A 20,827-nucleotide genomic window follows, 5' to 3' on the forward strand; every position below is an offset into this window, starting at 1 on the left:
TCTTTTCCCTACGGGTTAATAAAAATGATTAAGATGAAGGATAGGGCCAACTGGTGATTGCACCTCATAATAATGGGAATGTTAATATAGGGCAAGAGAGCAGACTCATTTCTAACAATTGAAAGAGAGAAAATATTACTTTTCCTTATTGTCGGTATATACCTACAGAAAAATATGTGAGATGCTCAACTCTCTGGTTGTGTTCCTAAAAAAGGGGACCCAGGTCTTTGAATGACCATCATGCTTTTAATGGCTATGTTAGCTGGAAAGGTTGCATGTGCACTTTTGCAAATGTTAGTAAATTTAAAAAACTTTTTGTGGGGTGCCTTGGTGGTTCAATCAGTTAAGCATCTACCTTCAGCTCAGGTCATGATCTCAGGGTCCTGGGATCAAGTCCCATGTCAACCTCCTGCTCAGCAGGGAGTCTGCTTCTCCCTCTCCCTCTACCCCTCTCTCTGCTCATGCATGTGCACACATTCTCTCTCTTTTTCTTTCTTTCTCTCTCTCTTAAATAAATAAATAAAATCTTTTAAAAAAATTTAAAATCAAAAACTTTTCATGAAGGTTGGTTTTTAATTGACTCCCAATATATGGTTATACTTTATATCAAAACTCCAGTGGATATATTATTTAAATAATTTCAGTACCATCTAAACTCATTAATCAAGTGTTTAGGAATTCAGCATTTATGAGGATTTTCATTGAGGTTGGTAACATACATTTTATCCTGTACCCTTTAGGTTTTATTTTTATTTTAGGTTGAAATAAATTAGATAATACTAATTTAAATTATTTTCTAATTTAGCCATCTCATTTCTTATACCTATTTTGGTGATAACCAAGGAATACACCATCAAAGAAAATAAACATGCAGTTAATTGTAATATAATGAAATAGCAACCTTTACCAAATATTAACTCTGAGTCAGGAATATGCCAAGTATTTGCAAACATGCAATTATTTAATCTCCATAACAATCCTATGATATTCTAAATTTAACCCATGAAGAAACTGAGGCTTGCAGAATCAAAGCAACTTGTTAAGAAGACATAGCTTTGAAAAGCCAGAAAGAGACTTAAAGCTTGGTGTATCTAATCCAAAAGGCCACTTCCTAACCAGTAAATCACAGTGCCTACCCCCTTGGCAACAGCTGTGTCTGCCAAATCCACATGGTCAGGGCTGTTAACAAAGCTTGTAGGGATGGAGTACTCATGGATTCTTGTTTTATTCAGTGAGATATAATCCATTTCTATCATAGCTTAATTTGATATTCAGAAGGTGATTTTAATGGGCAGCAAGTCTGAGAAATTCCATACTAAGTCACCCTCACCCATCTATTTCCTTTTTCCAAACTTTTCCCAAAGTTTGTCATCACCTCTAGTTTAACTACTATTTCCTCTCATTCTCTTTTACTAAAATCTTAGTGGAAATTCAGAAGATAGTGATGATAATGCTGTGTTTAATATGCTATGGTTAACCAGAAGTTTTTAGTTATTTCAAAAAAATAAAATTTGACCATCTTGTCTAATGAAGTACATAGGAGTTCACCATAATTTTAATAAATATATACTAGATTTACTTTCACTATTTATATACAGACTATATACAGTATATACATACCCACAGACATATATTTTCTGCAACTTCTAAGCTTTATCACTTTGTACTAAGGCAGAGAAAGCATTGCCTTGGTTTGAACTGTGTAAAGTGTATATAAGGGAGACTCACCTGGGCTTATCTTGCTAATGAAAAAATTAGTCCAAATTCCATTTGAGACTCTGGGGCTGGTTAGCAATTCAGATCTGCTTTTCAAAAAACTGGTAGTGACTCTTTGATGTGTCTGAAATTGAATAAGCTCAGCTCCTGGATGATGTCACCTGTTTATTGCCACAATTCGGTATCTGAATAATGCAGTGAAAAAATGCCCAAAATAGCACAAAAGGAAAATAAACCAGCCAGAGAATTTCAATAACAAACAAACATACTTATTCAGACTCCTTCTCTCTATATTTGTCTAATTCCATTTATTAGCTTGAAATATTGGGCAACCTTCTCTGCATATTATCACCATCAAATTTATAAATAACTATAGAATACTTGGTATCCATTCAAAAGTATAGTTGTATATTTTGGAAGAGAATTCTAATGAGCTGGAGTTGGGTCAGCCTATGGTATTTTGGTGCTAATGTAGAATCTCTTAACTTGAAAATTAATTGACAAAATGCTGAGCCACAGAAAAATTCACATTGACTTTATGATGAATGGTTAAAGTCTCCCAAAGGTTCAGTAAGCCAAGATATTCCCTACTGAGAGCTTGTTCCAACATTCTTCTGCAGGCAAAATTCTTTCTGAAATCAATGCCCTTCACCAATAGAAACCAACTCTTTTTCCTGTCAAGTTATCACTGACAATGTTTCTTCCCTGTAACGTGTGGTTCAGATAGCCTTTTGAATACAGTGTCCTTGGGGTTGATGCTTCCAAAATAATTTTTTTTCTGATTTCTATATGAATGCTTAAAAAGCCCTGTCTCTGCCTCCACTCTCCACTCCAGGCCTCTTTGCTTTCTTACTCCAACAATGTGGGAAACATCCCAAGGTGTCTAAAAAAAATCATTTTTGTTCATAGGAAATTAAATCATAGGGGCTTTGGTCTTAAAATCAAGTCTGTGTGCTATGAAAGAGAGAGCAAGAACTGAAGTGAGTGTGAATATAAAAAATTAAAAATAACATAGGTGATAATTCTAGGCAGGGACTTCTATCTGAGAATGAGTGCTCTTAGTTTCATTTTCCCTGACTTCCCACAGTGTGAAAACAATCAAAGTTGAATCAGATGATACCTGCAGGCAAACTTTTGACAAAGTTGTATGAGTGATTTAAAGGGATTCTCTGCCATTAAAGATAAACAAGCAAGCAACCCCACAGTTCTTAGGTAGCCAGGAAAGTGGATAGATCTTTGAGGAAGGAATTTACAAAGTAAGATTCATAGAGAAATGTAAGCCAATAAAGGCTGGAAGAGAATTAATATTATCGCCATATACATGAGATCATGTGTAGTGCTACAGAAGACTAAAATTGAAGGCATTAAACAGGAGATCCAATGAGTTGTAATATTTGAATTCTGGAATGAAATTTTCAAACAAATATTTCAAGGATGATGAAAGGGATTTTCAAAAGTAACTTTGACAATATGCAATTTTTACTTGTGATGCCACGTTTAGAATTAAGCATCTTATTAAAAGATAATTTTCATAAAAGGGTAAAATCATGAGTTTTACACAGATATTAAAAGAAACATGTGTTAAAGATTTTAACTTATAAACAGGGTACCAGGCAGATAATATGTAAGTTGTTCAAAGGGAACCCAAAGAATAGACCCATTTATAATCAGGATTATTTAAATAAATGAACAAATGGAGGTAAAGCTAGTTTTACTATTAGGAGGAGGAAGACCGTGAGGAGAGGGTTATTCCTCCACCCATAGAATTCAGTTGCATATCTACAGATAGGAATTATTTTGTATTGCCATCAGTTATTTATAACTTCATCAAAATCAGATAATACAGTGAAAGGTGCTATAATCAATGCATACTTTTCTATGAAGCACAATTGTTTCCTAGTACTGTAGTGTGAAAATATTTCCTTAGGGCTTTATAGCTTTAAAGGCTATTAAGATAAAAGTCCCAGGCTAGGTAGATGCAACTAATCATGCACCCTTTATGCAGACTAGATTTTGTAAAATGAGGGTACCTGCAAATGTGGATAAGTAGAGATGACCAGTGACTGGGGAGAGAGCATAGGGTGGAATCATAGGTGTTAAGGTTAAATTTTGCCTGTTTCACAGTTTTCCTGAGATTTGTCTAGATTTATCTCTTTGTTTCTTCTTCTTGAGTATCCTGGAGTCTATTTTACTTTACTCATATTTGAAGATTGACATTTGAATTAATGTTTTTAAAGTAACTCAAATGAGGTATTATACACAAAAAAATGTTTTGTAAATTGAAAAGTGCTGAAGATGTAAAGGGTTATTATTATTATAAATATTTAGTGAAGGCTCATTTCTTACTTATTTTTGTTCCCTTTGTGGCTTTCTATTACAATTAAGATGCCAACCAAAGTGCTTAGCATAGGTAAAGTAAACTGCCTGCAAAGATGGCCACAGTAATTCCTCCAGTCTGTTCCCACAACCCTTTGTGTTATGAATTTTTTGCTCCATCCAAAAAGAGTGGGAGTCTACTTCTCCCTTCTCAAATCTAGGCTGGCTTTGTAACTTACATCGACTAATAGAATATAGCTAAATTGACATCATGCACTTTCCAGCCTGGGCCTCGAGATGCCTTGATGTCTCTGCTCTTGGTCTCTTGGAATGCTTCTGTAAGCATGAAGGCAGCCCAGGCTTGCCTGCTGGAGCCGAGTGAAATCCTTGACAGCTGTCACCAACCACTAGAGGGGCCATCTTAAACCATTCAGCTCCAACTCGGTCTCCAATTGAGACTGCAGAAGAATGAGTGACACCAGGTAAGAAACACCAAGAGAAATACCACCAACTGAACCCAGCCCCAAATGCTGAGCAAATCAACTAGTTGTTGCTTTAAGACATTAATTTGGGGGTGGTTTGTTTTATAGTAATAGATAATTGAAGCATGGCCTTCAAAATTTTGTTTACTATAATCTAGCCCTTGCCTACCCCTCAAACTGTTCCTCTACTATTCTCCTCCTTGTGTATTAGGCTTCCCCACATCAAGTCACTTCTCTTTGATCTTAAAGATACCAGATTTCATATTTTGATGTTCTATATTCTTAATTTTCTCTTCTTTCCTATGCTACCTCAACCCTCCCTTGCCCTCCCCATACACATTCATAATTCTGATTACAGTCTAAATATTACTTTTTCAAAAAGTTCTCTTTTTTAAAGTAAGCTCTATGCCCAAGCTAGGGCTTGAATTACAACCCCGAGATCAAGAGTCACATGCTCTGTAGACTGAGCCAGCCAGATACCCCCAAAATGTCTTTTCTAATCCAAAGAATGTTACGGTTCCCCATGGTTCTCTTAGAACTCTAACTTTTCTCTTAGAGTTCTTACCACAATTACCATCAAGTTTTTTTCAACATTTTTCTTCTGTAGCTGATAGTTCCTCGGGGAAAGGATCATATCTATCTCATTCACAGACTGATGCATCCCCAGCACCTAGTACAATGCCTGCAACATAGTAGGTTCTTTGTATGTATAAGTATTTGTTGGAGGAATAAATGTTTGATGAGTATTTTCTGCATAAATGTGTACTTTTGTCATTACTATTTTATCTTCAAATTGATTTTCATTCCTGGGCAAATTCATTATGCCATGTATTGTGTAGTTCTATAAAGTCAATGATTAAATAGCTGTTATTAGATAATTTTTTTATCCAAAAGGAATTGGCCGCTCTGTTCTATTAATTGTTACATAGGGAAAAGTGGAAAGAGGTGTTTTTGTGGGGAGAAGACAGTGGTCATGGATGTGAATACAAAATATTCTCTTAAAGGTAAAAATGAATGGGGTGAGAATATTAATCTGGAAGAGAAAGTGGGCAGAGGTTTGGGGTTTTTTTTTTTGCCAAAGAAATGACTGTCACCCTGAACAATTGTTACGACTGAGATCTTAGGGGTTATTATTTAGGATATGAACTAGAATATTCGGGTATTCCCTAATTTTAATCCTGAAACATGGCATGTCACTATTGTAGAAAAGAGTGGTTGAGCTTAAAATTCTGTTCTATATAAGAAAAATGGGGGGGGGGGGCGCGCCTGGATGGCTCAGTTGGTTAAGCGTCTGCCTTCTGCTCAGATCCTGATCCTAGGGTGCTGGGATCGAGCCCCATGTCAGGCTCCCTGCTCAGCGGGAAGCCTGCTTCTTCCTGCTCAGCGGGAAGCCTGCTTCTCCCTCTGCCTACTGGTGCACGCTCTCTCTCTCTCTCTCTCTCAAATAAATAAATAAAATCTTTAAAAAAAAAGAAAAATGGGTACAGAAGTGAAAATTCATAGCCCTCAAGTGTCCAGCAAGTTGCCAAAGCAGCAAAGTCTTACTACTGTTCAACAAGATTGGTGGGTTTATGGTCTCTTGACACTGCCATTTATGATTCTACAGAAAATACGGCAAGAAAGGCTTTGCCTTAGTCCAAATGGTAAATAGGTGTAGATTATTATTTTTTTTTTGAGAGAGAGAGAGAGAGTGAGCGAGCATGGTGAGGGGAAGGGTTAGAGGAGAGGGGGTGAGAAAATCTTATTAAGCAGGCTCCAGGCCCAGTGCGAAGCCTGACCACGGGCTCCATCTCATGACACTGAGATCATGACCTGAGCCGAAATCAAGAGTCAGACGCTTAACTGACTGAGCCACCTGGGTGCCCTGGTGTAGATTTCTTTTAAAATGTGGTCTCCTAAAATCTCCAAAAGGATGGAGGAAATCTAGTTCTGATTGATGACTTTTGTGCTGTGAGATTGAGCAGTTCACTCAAGTTTTCCTATATGGTTTATTTATCTCCAAACCATGGGTGTTTGTGTGAAGTGATGACTAAGGTCACTTCGGCCTGTAATAGCCATGGATTGTTGGCACATCCGCATGTAATAGGGGCCGATGTTAGCATGCGGATTCCTAGGACCTTGTACAGATCTTAAAGCAAGTGGAAAGTGGAGGGGAGGGTTGGAATTAGAGCATTTGTATTATAAAAAACAAAAACAAAAACCTCTTCAGGTAATTTTTAAGAACGCCTTTGCCCAAGAACAACTTCTCATGCTATCAGGAATTCCATATGTTAGATAGCAGGACATTTAATTTTTATATAGGCTTGAGAACTATTATATAGAGGAAACACCAACACTTTTAAAATAGGAGAAGAGACTTGACTCATTTGTTCTGATTTTTCTTCAGATACTGAACTTGAAATCATTAGAGGCAAAACCTTGCTCACATGATTTTTATCAAGTTCAGATGTTACAGCATTTAAGGTCTTGAAACAATTGAATCAACACCAAAACCTTCACAATAAATAGCCAATTAATGTAAGTCCGCCAACATCCACACTACTTTGGTATTTGTTCCTCTCTCTGTCGTCCTATCAGATATTATGCGAAGCAGAGCGGTGACTGAACCAGTGTGTGTGTGTGTGTATTATATATTATATACATAATACACACATAATATATAATACACACATCTATACAAATGCATACATACATACACATATATGTATACACATTGAATTCCTGTGCCCTCAAAGATCCTTCCACCTGGACTGAGAATCAAATTGACATGAGACAGATTAACAGGAGAAAATCAAATTTAATAGGCTTACAGATGGGCAATCCACATAGACATGGAAATTCCAAAGACAAGCAAAATGAGATCTGTATGTCATTCTGAACTAAGGAGAAGGGGGTAGGGATCTGGGACTTTAGAAGAAAGGAATGTACTTCACAGGGCAATAAGAGCAGATGTTTGGTAATTAGATGCTTGCTTTACATACAGATGGGTCACTCAGCTAAAATTGATCTCTGCTAGTAACCCTTATGCTGAGAAAGACCCTCAATTTAGATTCTTTTGTGTAGTTAAGGGAGGGACAGAAGTTCAGCTGAAAATCACATGCTAAAGTGGCACCTTCTGGGGCACCTGGGTGGCTCAGTCAGTTAAGCATCTGCCTTCGGCTCACGTCATGATCTCAGGGTCCTGGGATCGAGCCCCACGTCGGGCTCTCTGCTCAGAGGGGAGTCTGCTTCTCTCTCTCTCTCTCTCTCTCTCTTAAATAAATGAATAAATAAAATCTTTTAAAAAAATAAAGTGGCACATTCTGGGGAAGGGGCTGTCCTGAACCCCACAACATAAACACACACACATACATATTCACCAACATAATTACCACATAAAGCCATTTGGATTTCCCCTCGTATTTCCAGTCATATTCCTGAGCTGCTCCAGTGTTAATTTTTATCTTACATTCTGGGCTTAAAATACGTGCTAAGAAAGTTGAGAGACCCCGAGTCTCTTCCCTAGGAGAAGTTCCCACAGAACACTCTGATACATAAAGTATTTTGAGTTGACATCTTCTAAACCTTTCCATGACGTAAGCAGCACAGCTGTTACCATGCCCATTTGACCAGTGAAGACTTTCAGTGACAATAGAGTTGTACAGTTTGATATTCTGCCACAACAGAACTAAACCAGAAATCATTTTCAAGCTTTGGCTTTGAGTCTTGTGCTTCCTTCCACAGCCCACTCATGCCATGGGTCAGAAGTTTGTATTTTTCTTGCTTAAATCTTGTAATCTAAAACATCCTTGGACTTGGAGTGAGGGAAGCAAAGAGTTACCAGGCTTTACTAATCAACATTTATTCAAGCCCTCCCATTATGATGACTACTATATGGACGGCATGGTGTGAAACTACTAGTAGAAGACAGGCGGCGGCAGAAAGCAGGCTGCAGCAAATCCATTAGATCCCAGGGAGATGAGAATGACCTAATGAGATCTGTGTTTACTTTGAAAGATGTCAGTTCGATTTGCAAAATAACAGCTAGCTTTTCTGTTCTCTATTCTTCTTTTCCTTCTGCCACTGCTTCAGTTTAGACTTTGTTCCGTTTTTATCTCACACACTGTGTAGGTACCAGGAGACAAAAGTGTATTGAAAGAAGGAATGAGTGAATGATAGCAAATGTCTCTTAATTGGTTTTAGCTTTCTTTCTGAAAAATGTTTGGAAGTAGCAGCACCAGGATTTGAACCACAGTTAGAGGGGCTCAGAATATAAGCATTCAACCAGCACACTGTGCTGTTCCCAGATTATTAGCCACTTCTAGAGTCTACATAATGGACTTGAGGGGCATGTCTCTGCAGCACCAGCAAGAAACTCTTCAACACTTTCGATGTATTATTTGTAAAATTCAACTTTCTACAAACTCTGCACTCTGGCTGTCACACTGGAGTTACCTAGGCAAGAAAATTACCATACTTGATGAGCCTTTGAGTCGCATCCTGGTACTTCCTGAATGTTTAGCTGCTGCTTTTGTTGAGATCATGAATTCACAAAGAAGAATCTTTAAGAATTGAAGATTTATTTCTGTGAGACTTTGGCACAGCCCTAGATATGGCATGACTTGCTAACCTGCTTTGTGCCTGGGGCTCTTTCAGAAACTCTTCAATCACTCCTTTGGGGGAAAGAAGGCTGCTTAATATTCCTTTATAATCTGCAACCCTCTCTGCAAGAGAGCAACCCTATGGAGATCAGTAAAAAGCTGAGCCAGTCAAGCTGCTTTTTACTTCCTTTATTCAGCTAGGTCACTTGCTAGCTGTGACTGGGAAGGGATATTGTGTAATTACAGCAGGTCCCTGTAGAACCTCAGTATTAATATTAATTAAAGACACTAATATTCCATTGGAAACTTTGCTGACCACCAATTATGCCCTTACCACAACTTTGGTTTCAAAAAGGGCTCAAAGTCATTTGGATTTGAAAAGCAACATTTTTAGTTACGTGAAAAAATATATATATAAATCACCCTAATAAGACGACATTGTGTGAGGATTTCCATACAAATCCACTTTAATCAAGAAAAGAGATGTATCTCTGAAAGTACTTTGTCCCTTGTGTCCATTCACTTGATTTTTTTTTTTTTTTTTTGCAATACAGACTTTAATACATCTTAGCAATGCCCATAGTGACCCAGCTAGAGACTCTTTGCACCTTGTTTTGGTCATTCAATTAAAGTTTGGACAGTGAATTTTGAGTGTAAATAATCTGTACAGCTTGCTCATCACTTCTCTAAAAAGGAAGCATGTAGCCCTACATTCCTTTTTCACAGTTCCTGTGGACCAACCTCTATGGTGCTGATGAGCCCCAGCCATAACTGAGAGGAGGAGGGTAACACCCCAAGTTGTAGGGGTGATTAAAGGAACCTGAGTGTCTGGACACCAGCTATAGCAGAACTACTTGTCTTTTGCTTCCCCATCTACCTCTGGACTATTATTTTGAGAGAGAGTCAACTTATACTTTGTTAGAGATTCTGTAGTTTGGGGCTGCTCAGTATAGAAGCTTAGTTTTACCCAGTCTTTTTCTGCAGCCCTAAATCTACAGTACCTTTTATTGATTCAAGTTGGCTTTGGTCTGATCATCTTAAAATATGGTCACAGTTGAAATCAAAAGCTGATGTATCTTGGGAAAGTCAAAGAAAAATTTTAAAAGGTAGTGTGGTCAAGTGGCAAAATACACGTTATGGCTTGAGATGGACATATTCCCTATATAGTACCTTTTTGATCTTGATCTTCACTGACCTCAGTTCCCTCATCCATAAAATAATGAAAATAATACATGCCTTACAATATTGCTCTGGAGATTCGGAGGAGTGATATTTGAAGTATCTGGCAAAAAAGCGTTTCTCAATAATCCTTTTTCTTCCAATTTTCTACTGATTTCAGCTTTGTTTACTGTGGTGATACCTAGAGTACATTCTTATTATAGTCAGACCATAGATTGTTTTATAGAGAAGAAAGGTTATTTCTCTCTTTTGTATAGTAATAGTTGGAAATGTTCTGTGGTTTGGAGGCTGATGAACGAAGGGTATGAGCTGAAGTAGGCAATGGCCACTCACCGGTTTCTCCTCCTCTCTCATTTCATGAATATCAAACTTTTGGAGGTGTGTGTAAAAGGTGAATATCAAACTGGCAGTAGAGTCCCCCTCTTGAGGGTTGGCATCACAGTTATCTAAAGTCCTTTTAATAGAAGTTCTTTCCAAAAGGCTCAAAAGCAAATGAAAAATGACAACAGACTCCAGAGCGCTCCGTCCACAGCACAATCTATTCCTTTCCCTTTAGTGACAAGTTCTTCTCTGCTTACGGATTTGCTCTGTTGACAAGGGAGTTGGTATTGATCAGAGCTGATCTGGTAGTCTAGTTGACATCTCAACTCCCTGCACTTTGTTTTATTTGAAGAAAGCCTTTATAATCTAGCACTTCCTGCTTTCTCTTTGATCCAAGAATCCCTGGGGGAGAACTTGCGTCAGTCTGAAGGGATGTGGTTCATCTAGGATGGGTCAGCATCTGGATTAGGAAGAGAAAATAGGCAAACTCTTTGCAGTGCACAACTTTGGATGACACACTGCAATATGGTCCTTCCATGTGAGGACGAGTTTGGAACATAGTTGGATAACTGTACTCAGGGACGAAACCAAATTTAGTTTGAATCCTGCCTCTCCTTTACTAAAACTAACTTCATTTTATTTTATTTTAATTTTTTTAAAGATTTTATTTATTTGACAGAGACAGCGAGAGAGGGAACACAAGCAGGGGGGGTGGGAGAGGGAGAAGCTGGCTTCCCTGCTGAGCAGGGATCCCGACGCGGGGCTCGATCCCAGGACCCTGGGATCATGACCTGAGCCGAAGGCAGATGCTTAACGACTGAGCCACCCAGGCGCCCCTAAAACTAACTTTAAAAAACAAATCTCTGCACCTCAATTTCCCCATCTCTAAAATAGGTGATGATATCATCTCTACAATGGAGATAATAGTGCTTACCTTGAGGGATTGTTGTCACATGCGTTAAATGACTCCATGTGTGCAAAGCATGTAGAATACAGTAGACACTCAAAGGGTACTTGTTACATTTTCAGGCCATTTGTAATTGAGGTACTTCTTTCTCTCTTTTTTATTAGAAATGTTCAGTAGAAAGTGAACCTTGTTTTTGTCTAAGCAAGTGAGATTCGTCCTATGCAAATATAAATTCAAGATACTTTCCAAAACCAAATAGAAATGGTGGGTTTGTATTGCCTATAATTTTGAAGTATCCCTACTCTGGCTCTCTTCACTTATGTAAAAATATGTACCTACCTTCTCTTCTAAGCCATGAAATCATACTACATTAAAGATTCCTTACCTGTTATGTCCACCTAATACATGGTGCTTTAAATTCTGATTTACTCGTTTAAGTATAATATGTAAGATCACAGAGAAACTTGTGGTATAAACTGTATAGTGGCCTACTTGACACCCATTTCCAATCTCTTCTCTCTTGCTTTGCTTACTGGGAAGTTTAAACTGGACGGACAGTGTCCCTTGCAGTTAAGGGTACCGTGTGAGGTCTGATGAAAAAATGCCAGGGGAAATCTGCTCAAAGCATGTGGGGACTGCTTAGAAGTGGAGTAGCCATCCTACAGCTCAACATCCTACAAATAACAACAAAAATAGAGAAAAGACCTGAGCCTTGATGTCACTGACAAGCATTTGCTTCTGATGTTTATTCCAGTTTTCAGCAGATGTTTATGGGGCATTTATAGGTTACAGACATAGTTTTAGATTTTAGAGATGTAGCAGTGAAAACAGACAACATCCCTGTTCTTGTGGATCTTATATTCTAGTGCGAGAAGAGACAGAAAACAAATTTCTGTGTGTGTGTGTGTGTGTGTGTGATATGTCAAAATGACAAAAAAAAATTATCAGGAGAAGTATAAAGCAGGGAAAAGAGAAGGCTAGAAGTGCTAGGGTGTGGGTAAGTTTCACTACTGAAAGATCCATAGGTGAACTAGAATCTCAAAAGTGAGTGCGGACGCATTCTGGACTTGATGTCACGCAATATAAATTAAGAGTGTGAAATTAAATTAGGCTTGATGGTTGTAAGGCAGATGGTATGGGTGCATATTAGGGTGAGGAGGCTTGCTAGGATAAGCAGAATTTTAGGGACCCTCTTGTTAAATGATAGTAGTGATGTAGAGGCTGGGGAAGCAGTGGTTTTATTCAGAGCCATAAACATGAAGAGCTGAGAGGTTTTCTCCTGACTCAATGCAATGGATGTTAGGGGAAAATCACCAGCTTTTGCTTACTGCTGTACCCCTTGCTGTTTAAGAAAAATAGACTAGCGTTTGTTTAAGGCACTGTACTTTGGGTGTTCTGTTACTGGCAGCTGGGAATATTACTAGTTGAAATATACAGCAGGAAGAGGGAATGAACCAACATTTATAGAACACATACGCTGTGTCAAACACGAGGCTATTCCATAAACATGTCACTACTCTTGATTTTCACAATACCCTAAAGAGTAGATACTTGCATTATTATGTTATAGCTGAAGAAAGGGAAGGACTGTCTCCAATCTTCAAGTTAGTAAGTAGGAGCCTGGATTTAAATCTAGATATTTGTATCTAAAAAGGATCCCTGCGCATTTTCTCTTTATTCATTCTGCTAGATGCTTGAGTTAGGAATAGTACAATAAATAGAGTCCTAGTTCTCAAGAAAATCTCTAAGTAGTGAGGAGAACAGACATAAACACAATTTAAAAAATTAAATGTGGTTGATTTCAACATTTATGGAGTGCTTGTTTTATTCCAGAAGTTGTACCAGGCACTGAACTGGTTCCTAGCAATCTAAGCACATCCGCATTGGTGGATATTTTATAATCTAAGCTCTGAACAAGAACTGCCAATAAGACTCGAGGTATCTTTTAAAGAGGTAGATGTGAAGCATGAAAGGATCATAAAGGAGGGACTGAGTGGTAGAAAATGAGTAAGCAGAGAAGGTAGTGGTATTCTTGGCAGAGAGAAGTTATGTGAGTTGGTATAGAAGAATGAAAGGACGGGGTGCCTGGGTGGCTCAGTTGGTTAAGCATCTGCCTTCGGCTCAGGTCATGATCCCGGGGTCCTGAGCTCCGCATCAGGCTCCCTGCTCTGTGGGGAGTCTGCTTCTCCCTCCCTCTCCTCCTCCCTCCCACTTGAGCTTGCTCACTGTCTCTCAATCTCTCTCTCTCTCACACACAAATTAAAAAAAAAAAAAAAAAAAAAAAAGAAAGGACATGGAACCTTGCAGATGGATGTTCCCGGGAAAAGATGAAGGCTGAAATTGGAGAGATAGGTGGGGCCTGATGGCAAAGGTCATACAGGTTAGTTCAAATGGTTTGGATTTTCTCCTAAAGGCGAAAGTTTTGAACCAGGTGGAAGAAATAATCGGGTCGGGTTTTAGAAAGGTAGCTCTGGGAGAAGCAAAAGGAAGGCACGCAGGATCCTCTTTACCTCCCTGCACTTTGAAAAACCCCTCTTTTTTATATAATGCAGGACGTAGTCTTTAGATTGTCAATCAATTTTATTATACTCAAGAAACTGAAGGTTCTCCTTCCTGGGATGAAATAAATTTTGTCCACTATTAAACATTGGTAAAATGGCATTACACACTTAAATTTCAAACTTCTGTCACCTATGAAACAATCTGTTCATCCTTTTTTTCTGGGAAAAATGATTGTTAGTTGTTTTTACATCAATGATGGACTAATCAGAAAGCTTAGAGAAAAAAGACAAGAATATTCCATTCCTTGTGTACAAATGCTTCGTGCTCAGTGTGAGCAGCTTCTTATATTATAGTCTACTTACTTTTCTCCCAAATGTAAGTGTGTAACGAGTGCATAATGTGTTTGGGAACAGTGGTAAAATACAGTATGTTCAGAAATATTATTGCCTTCTGTTATAAAAAAATAAAAACAAAAGCAAACTCATGCATTTGAAAATACCAGACTTCTGATGTCAGTTTTATCCTCATCAGGTAATTTTCCCAAGCCCTGGTTTAGCTGAGATTTGCCACCATCCGTTATCTCATTTTATGAGCATCAGGATTGCTTTATTGTTGCAGCGCTTGGCAAAATACTTCTCTTTTACAAGTAATCTAGATCCATCAAGCTGTCTAGTTCTACTACATCAGTCACTACTTTGTAGTTTATTTGGTGACAGTGACTGCCAATAAAATAATGCTGTAAAATATTCCAGTGTGAGGAGGCTAATTCAGTGTAGGTTAATAAAGCTGCCGTGATTCATCTTGCCATGTAGCGTGCTTTTTATGCTGAACCTTTTCGGTGGATGTGCAGAATCACATTGAGGTTAGCTGGAATTTATGCTGTATGTAGGGGTTTACCTAATTTATATATTTACTTTCTCTCAGACCTACGTTTGAAATGAAGTATATAGGTTTCTTCCTGGGATGATGGAGTATATCCAGGGGTGAATTCTGAACAAGCTCATGAACTCGAGCCATAAAGTAAAGGCAAAGAGGCAAAAATGACAGCCCTGGGGCCTGCTTTATTATGCCTTCTCTCTGAATCTATGCAAAGCAGAAGTGGTACCCAAACCCTTGTAGAGAGTGTTTAAGCAGGCTGTTTGAGAACCCTGCTCATGAGTATTTTAATGACCTCAGTTCAAGCCAAGAGCAATAAACATCTCAGAAAGAGGCTGTTAATTGAAAAGACCAGCGATTTCAGAGGGATTAATATTACTGTCAGACATGGCTTGCTTTCTCTCCCTTTTAATTTAGCCTTCTGTTTTAATTTACAAACAGCTATGCAGAGTGGAGCTTTCGAAGGCAGGAGCAGGAGTGGTAAATAGAATATATCTGGGGCCTGTGGACCAGAGCTAAAATGCCAGGGTAGAGACCTAGTCTTAGCTCTGTCATTATTTTCCTCATCTGTAAACTGGGTATATTATAGTGTCTTTGGAATACCTTATATGTTACTGTGAAGATACTTTATCGAACCAATGCCAGAATGTTCTGTAAAGCACATATGAAATGAGAATAAAGTGAATAGATAAAAGAAATAGAAATAGAAAAAATTTAAAGATTTAGTTAATATTGGATATTCAGTTTCACCAGCTTGAGGCACAAATATGTTTGGATCACTTTTGTTATTTTGATTAAATAGTTGAGCTCCTACAGATTCTACTAACCAGTAATCCAATGCTTGAGACCTTCCTACCTCTTCCAGTTCTCAAATGTTGTACAAACCCTAGTTTCTAACCCAGCCTAATGAGGCAGATACCAACCCTGTCGAATTGGCATCTACTCCTGATCTACTCCTTCTGTGGCTTCTGCTGCTGCAGCAACATGGGGGCACTGTTGAAAATACATCTTGTGCAGCCCAGTGAATGACCACCACTGCAATAATGCAATAATGCCTTATTTGCGCAGATCCTTGCATGAGCTACAAGTGGTACCCATAGTTGGGCTACCAAAGTGACAAATATTTCAGCTGTGTACCCAGGCAAAGCCGCGGTTTACATGGGCACCATGAAAAAGAGAACTCTCTCCAAATGGACTTCTGTCTGCAGCTTGCACTGTTCCGGGTACTCAGTGCTATACCTGAGGCCAGCATCTCCTTAATGCTGACAGCCCCTTTGGGTGTGTGAGTCCCTTTCATGGTGAGGACCATCAAAGAGGCTCTACATCCCTTGATCATCTGGATGGATTTATGATCCCTGTCCCTCCCGGAAGGCTCCTCTCTTCCCCTTTACCCCCCATAGAGGTGGGTGTCTACTCTCCTTACGTTTGCCTAACCAGATACTGCTATTCAACTGTTCTTGGATGAGTCAAAGATGATGCACACCAAGATTTCTCTGTAGATGAAGAAAACAGTTTGAACTTATTTCAGTAAAAGAAAATTCTGGTTAAGCTTCATGAAACTTTCACCTATACAAATAAGTTTTTTGTTGTTGTTGCTACTGTTTTTGTTCTATTACTATTTTCAAGTCATTCCATGAGTATTCCATTTCTGCTTCAAATCTAGTTCCAAAATCACCTTTTCCCACCCCCCCAATAAAGAAAAAAAAAATCCAAAGGATTTCTCTCTTACTATGGCTTGGTATGTTTATTGGGGGAAACAAGTTATGTATTAGTGAATGTGCACAGATGGAGTTAAATCTAGTATATCAGTTATATTTCCTGAGGTAGAAGTGTACAGTGTATACAAGAGAAATTCTTTATCTTTTATTCTCCTTCTCCATCATGGGGTTAGATTCCAGGCTCTGCCACCTCCTGGTCATGTTGCCTTGAGGAAAATATTTAACTTAACAGATGTTATTTCTTCATCTGTTTTTAATCATTAACTACTGACACTTTTTTAAAATTGCCAATATTTCTTAAATCTTTCCTTTTATTTCCATCTTTAGTTCCACTGTGAAAATGCAACTGTGTACCATCTCTTGCCTGGATCACTACAATGATCTAATGGACTAACTAGATTTCTTCTGTCCAGTCTTACTTCTCTCAGAGTCCTCTTCCATACTGCAGTGAGTGGTCCATTTAAGGTTCTAATCTCACTATGTTCTATTTCTCCTTTCAACAAGTTCTCTTAATCCTCGCACAAAGCCATGTTTCTTAATGTGGGTTCCCCCACTTATCATCCCAGCCCTTTCTCCTACTTCATACTCTTTTTAAAATTTTCCCTTTATAAAATTTCTCCCAGATACTGTATCACTTTTTGTCTCCATTTCTTCTCCCTAGAATTCTTGTACTTTTCTTTGTTTAACTCCTACTTACTGAGACTCAACTCCGCTGTACCTTCTCAATTTCCAAATGTTGTCCTGTTTTCTACCACTGCATTGCCTTATTATTTCATCACTGTCCCTGTTTCTCTCATAGTAGAGGATGAGTGAAGGTACAAATTTTCTTTTAGAGTTTTCTCTTTAGGGGTTAGCATATAATAGAAGCTCAATGACTCAGTTGAGGCAATGAATCTACAATGTGGAAGTTATGACAAATACCTCACAGAAACTTAAATGAGGTATGTTGGAGTGACTGGATTCACCTTTATCACATAGCAAGCATTCAGTATGTGTTTTATTTCCTTCCATTTACAATGAGTTGCATAAGGCACATTGTTTAAAGTTTATGAAGGAAGGTTTATAAGTGAAACCATCCTTACTATCCATATTTCTTCTAAACCCTGCTGGATATTTTGACTGCTGGTCCTTAAAATTACCTATTAAAAGATTTAAACAAAATAAAACATTGTCCATAATGACATTGCAGGATGGCCATCTGATCAAAAGACAGTAAAACAACCCTAAATCGATGGCTGTTGGACTTCATTTCTCTCTTGCAACTGATCTTATTGTTTCCGTGTTCCACACCACAGTCTGTGTTCTGACATGGAAGACGGATCACTGCTCAGGTTTGCTTCGTGCCTCTATTCTACGGAGCCCTAGCTGGGATGAGTCCTAGGTAGCTCAAACTGGCCAGTAGGGAAAGATTGGGAACTTGGGAAAATAGAAGCACTAGTTTATTTGACTTCCGTTCACAGCATTTCCCTCTCTCCTTTCAATTTTCCTTTTCTCCAAGAAGCAGAAATGAATGGTACCCTTCTGTGTCAGGGTGTGAACTCTAACATTTACTAGCTGTGTAACTTTGGTAAGACCTTTAACCTCCATGAGCTTCTGTTTCTCGTCTATATAAATGGCATAATTATGCTCATCTTATCTGCTCTACAGAGTTATTGTGAAAGTGTGTATATGAAAGCCCGTTTTAAAACCACCAAGCACAATGAACAGGTAAGGGGCTACTGTTAAGTTTTTCCTTACAAGAAAATTCCTTCCTCCCACAGTATTTCAAAGACTTTTAGGTTATGGATTAAGCCATGACTCTCTTTCATGAATTCTGCAAGCTGGCATACAGAACATGATAATAAATGTAAATAATCACAAAAACTTTGTCTCGGTAGGTAGATTTGCCCCCCCAAAGTGTCTTTTGTGTACCCAAATGTTGCCTTTATACAAATGTCTCACAGCATTTTGCAAACAGATTATATATGACACATACCAAAAATCATTCCATCCCCATCACTCTAATATTGCCACCTTTCTAGAGAAACTGTTGTTTAAAACCCCAGGCTACTGTCAATCAGAAGAGCAAATAAAGAATATTTTCACCTCCTTGAAAATGATTGCAGTAGGCAGCTAGTAACCACTTAACACTAGAGCCAATTCTTTCAGCAAGAATTATGTTCCAGGTGGCATAAAGACTTACAGAAGCATATGACTTAGCTTTCTGAAGAAGTTTAGATAACTCTTTACTTTAGAATTGTAAGAAGATTGGGGATGGTGTGGGAAGAACAGCCAAGAGGAGGGCCTGAAGACCAGCTAGGACCTGTAGCAGCAAGATGACTTCAGTGTACCTGGAGTTGGGAGCCATTAAGCCTAATGCCAATGTGTGCCTAAGGTCACAGCTCTTAGTTAATAGGGTCACAGTTGCACTGATAGTATTAGAACAAATGATCAGAATCGAAAGCCCCCACCTATCTCAGACTTATTTCTGAAATCCTTTGCATTTAGATTCTGTCCTGACTTTGTCATTTCTTCAAGATAAAAGTATCCCCAAGGAAAAACTTTATTTTTCTTTTTCTGCATGAGGAAAAAACAGGAAGTGAGGGAAGGGAAAAGGTAAATATCTCTGATGAATAATTTGTCCAGACATTTCTCTTTCTTTCAAGTCCTTACATCTTGCATCTATAACATCTCCTCAGTCAAGCTTGTCGTTGGTCCCGAAGAAAGACGTAATTGAGAGCAGTTAATGTGGGTGTATATCAGAATCACCTGGAGGACTTGCTAAAGTAGGTTGGCTGGGTTGGTTCAGCCTACCCCCAGAGTTTCTGACGGGGCATCAAAATATGCATTTCAAATGAGTTCCCAGGTAATACTGATGCTTTCGGTCCTGTTACCAATCTAAGAACCACTGGTTTAGAGTCCACTGGGCAAACCACAGGCTTTTTCTTTGCGGAAAGATCAATATCAATATAAGTGGTCTGATCATAGCTTTTCTCAGTAATAATTTCACTTATATAGTGAAACTTTGGAGGAGTCAACAGTAACCCTTTAGGTAATTGGAGTCTGAATGTAGAATTGGGAGGTCAATTGGTGGTTGTAGCAGTGAATAGAGCTCTTCAATTCATGCTTCAAGAGGCTGTTTGCTTTGTCTTTATCCCTTTTTGTCTCAGTGCTGGAATGTTCTTTTTTGAAGACTTCAATCGAGGACCCCCAAGAGATTTTCAGTCTTGACTTTGCTAATACTCAGACCATGTCATAATGGATTTTATTCTTTCCTCTGGGCAAAACAATGCAATGACAAAGCTTACTTATAGAAAAAAGAGAAACTGTTCCTGTGCTCTTTCTCATGATTATAGGCATTGGGTAGTAGAAAGAAACTGAGACATCATTTAGGTCAAAAGGTTTCAAAACTTTAAGAGAACACCCTTTATTCAGATAAAATTTTTCTCAAAACTTCAATATTTAAGGGGCACCTGGGTGGCCCAGTTGGTTAAGCGATTGCCTTCGGCTCAGGTCATGATCCTGGAGTCCCGGGATCGAGTCCCGCATCGGGCTCCCTGCTCGGCAGGGAGTCTGCTTCTCCCTCTGACCCTCCTTTCTCTCATGCTTTCTGTCTCTCATTCTCTCTCTCTCAAATAAAAATAAAATCTTTAAAAAAAACCAAAAAACAAAAAACTTCAATATTTAAAACAGGTAAATGTGTGTTTGCTTTGGTAAAGCACCTAGGTGGAACCCCAAATCATCTCAGACCTATTTCTAAACTCATGGTGCTATAAAACCTCTGCAGTTTTCAGATACAACACCTCATCCTCCCAGTGACTGAGGACTTGCTGTTGTTTGAGAGACTGTGGGAAGGCGAGGGAGACTTTGAAGCCCAGATCAAGGGCTCTTTGAACAATGCCCAGGTGTTTTGATGTTTGATTAGACCTGGAGATCAACATCTCTTGTAATTCCTTCTTAAGCAAAGTGTAACATCATCTTCCCACAGAGGTGCCTAAAAAGGAAGCCAAACCCTAGGGGAAAATGCAGAAACAAAGACCAGGAAAGTCCAGTTGTCAATGATCAAAAGAACATTCTTTTAGCAGCAAGACAATATACGGATAATTCATTCCTACATAATTTAAAGTTATGAGTAGCTTTCTCTAAGTTTGAAACTAGGGGAAAAAATGAAAACAAAGAAACTGTTTAAGAAGCAAAGGTCCAATTTTTAATCAGAAAAAATTAAAACATACCTCCCAGAGTAAAATTTAA

Source organism: Neomonachus schauinslandi, chromosome 1, assembly GCF_002201575.2.
Source record: "Neomonachus schauinslandi chromosome 1, ASM220157v2, whole genome shotgun sequence".
NCBI lineage: Eukaryota > Metazoa > Chordata > Mammalia > Carnivora > Phocidae > Neomonachus > Neomonachus schauinslandi.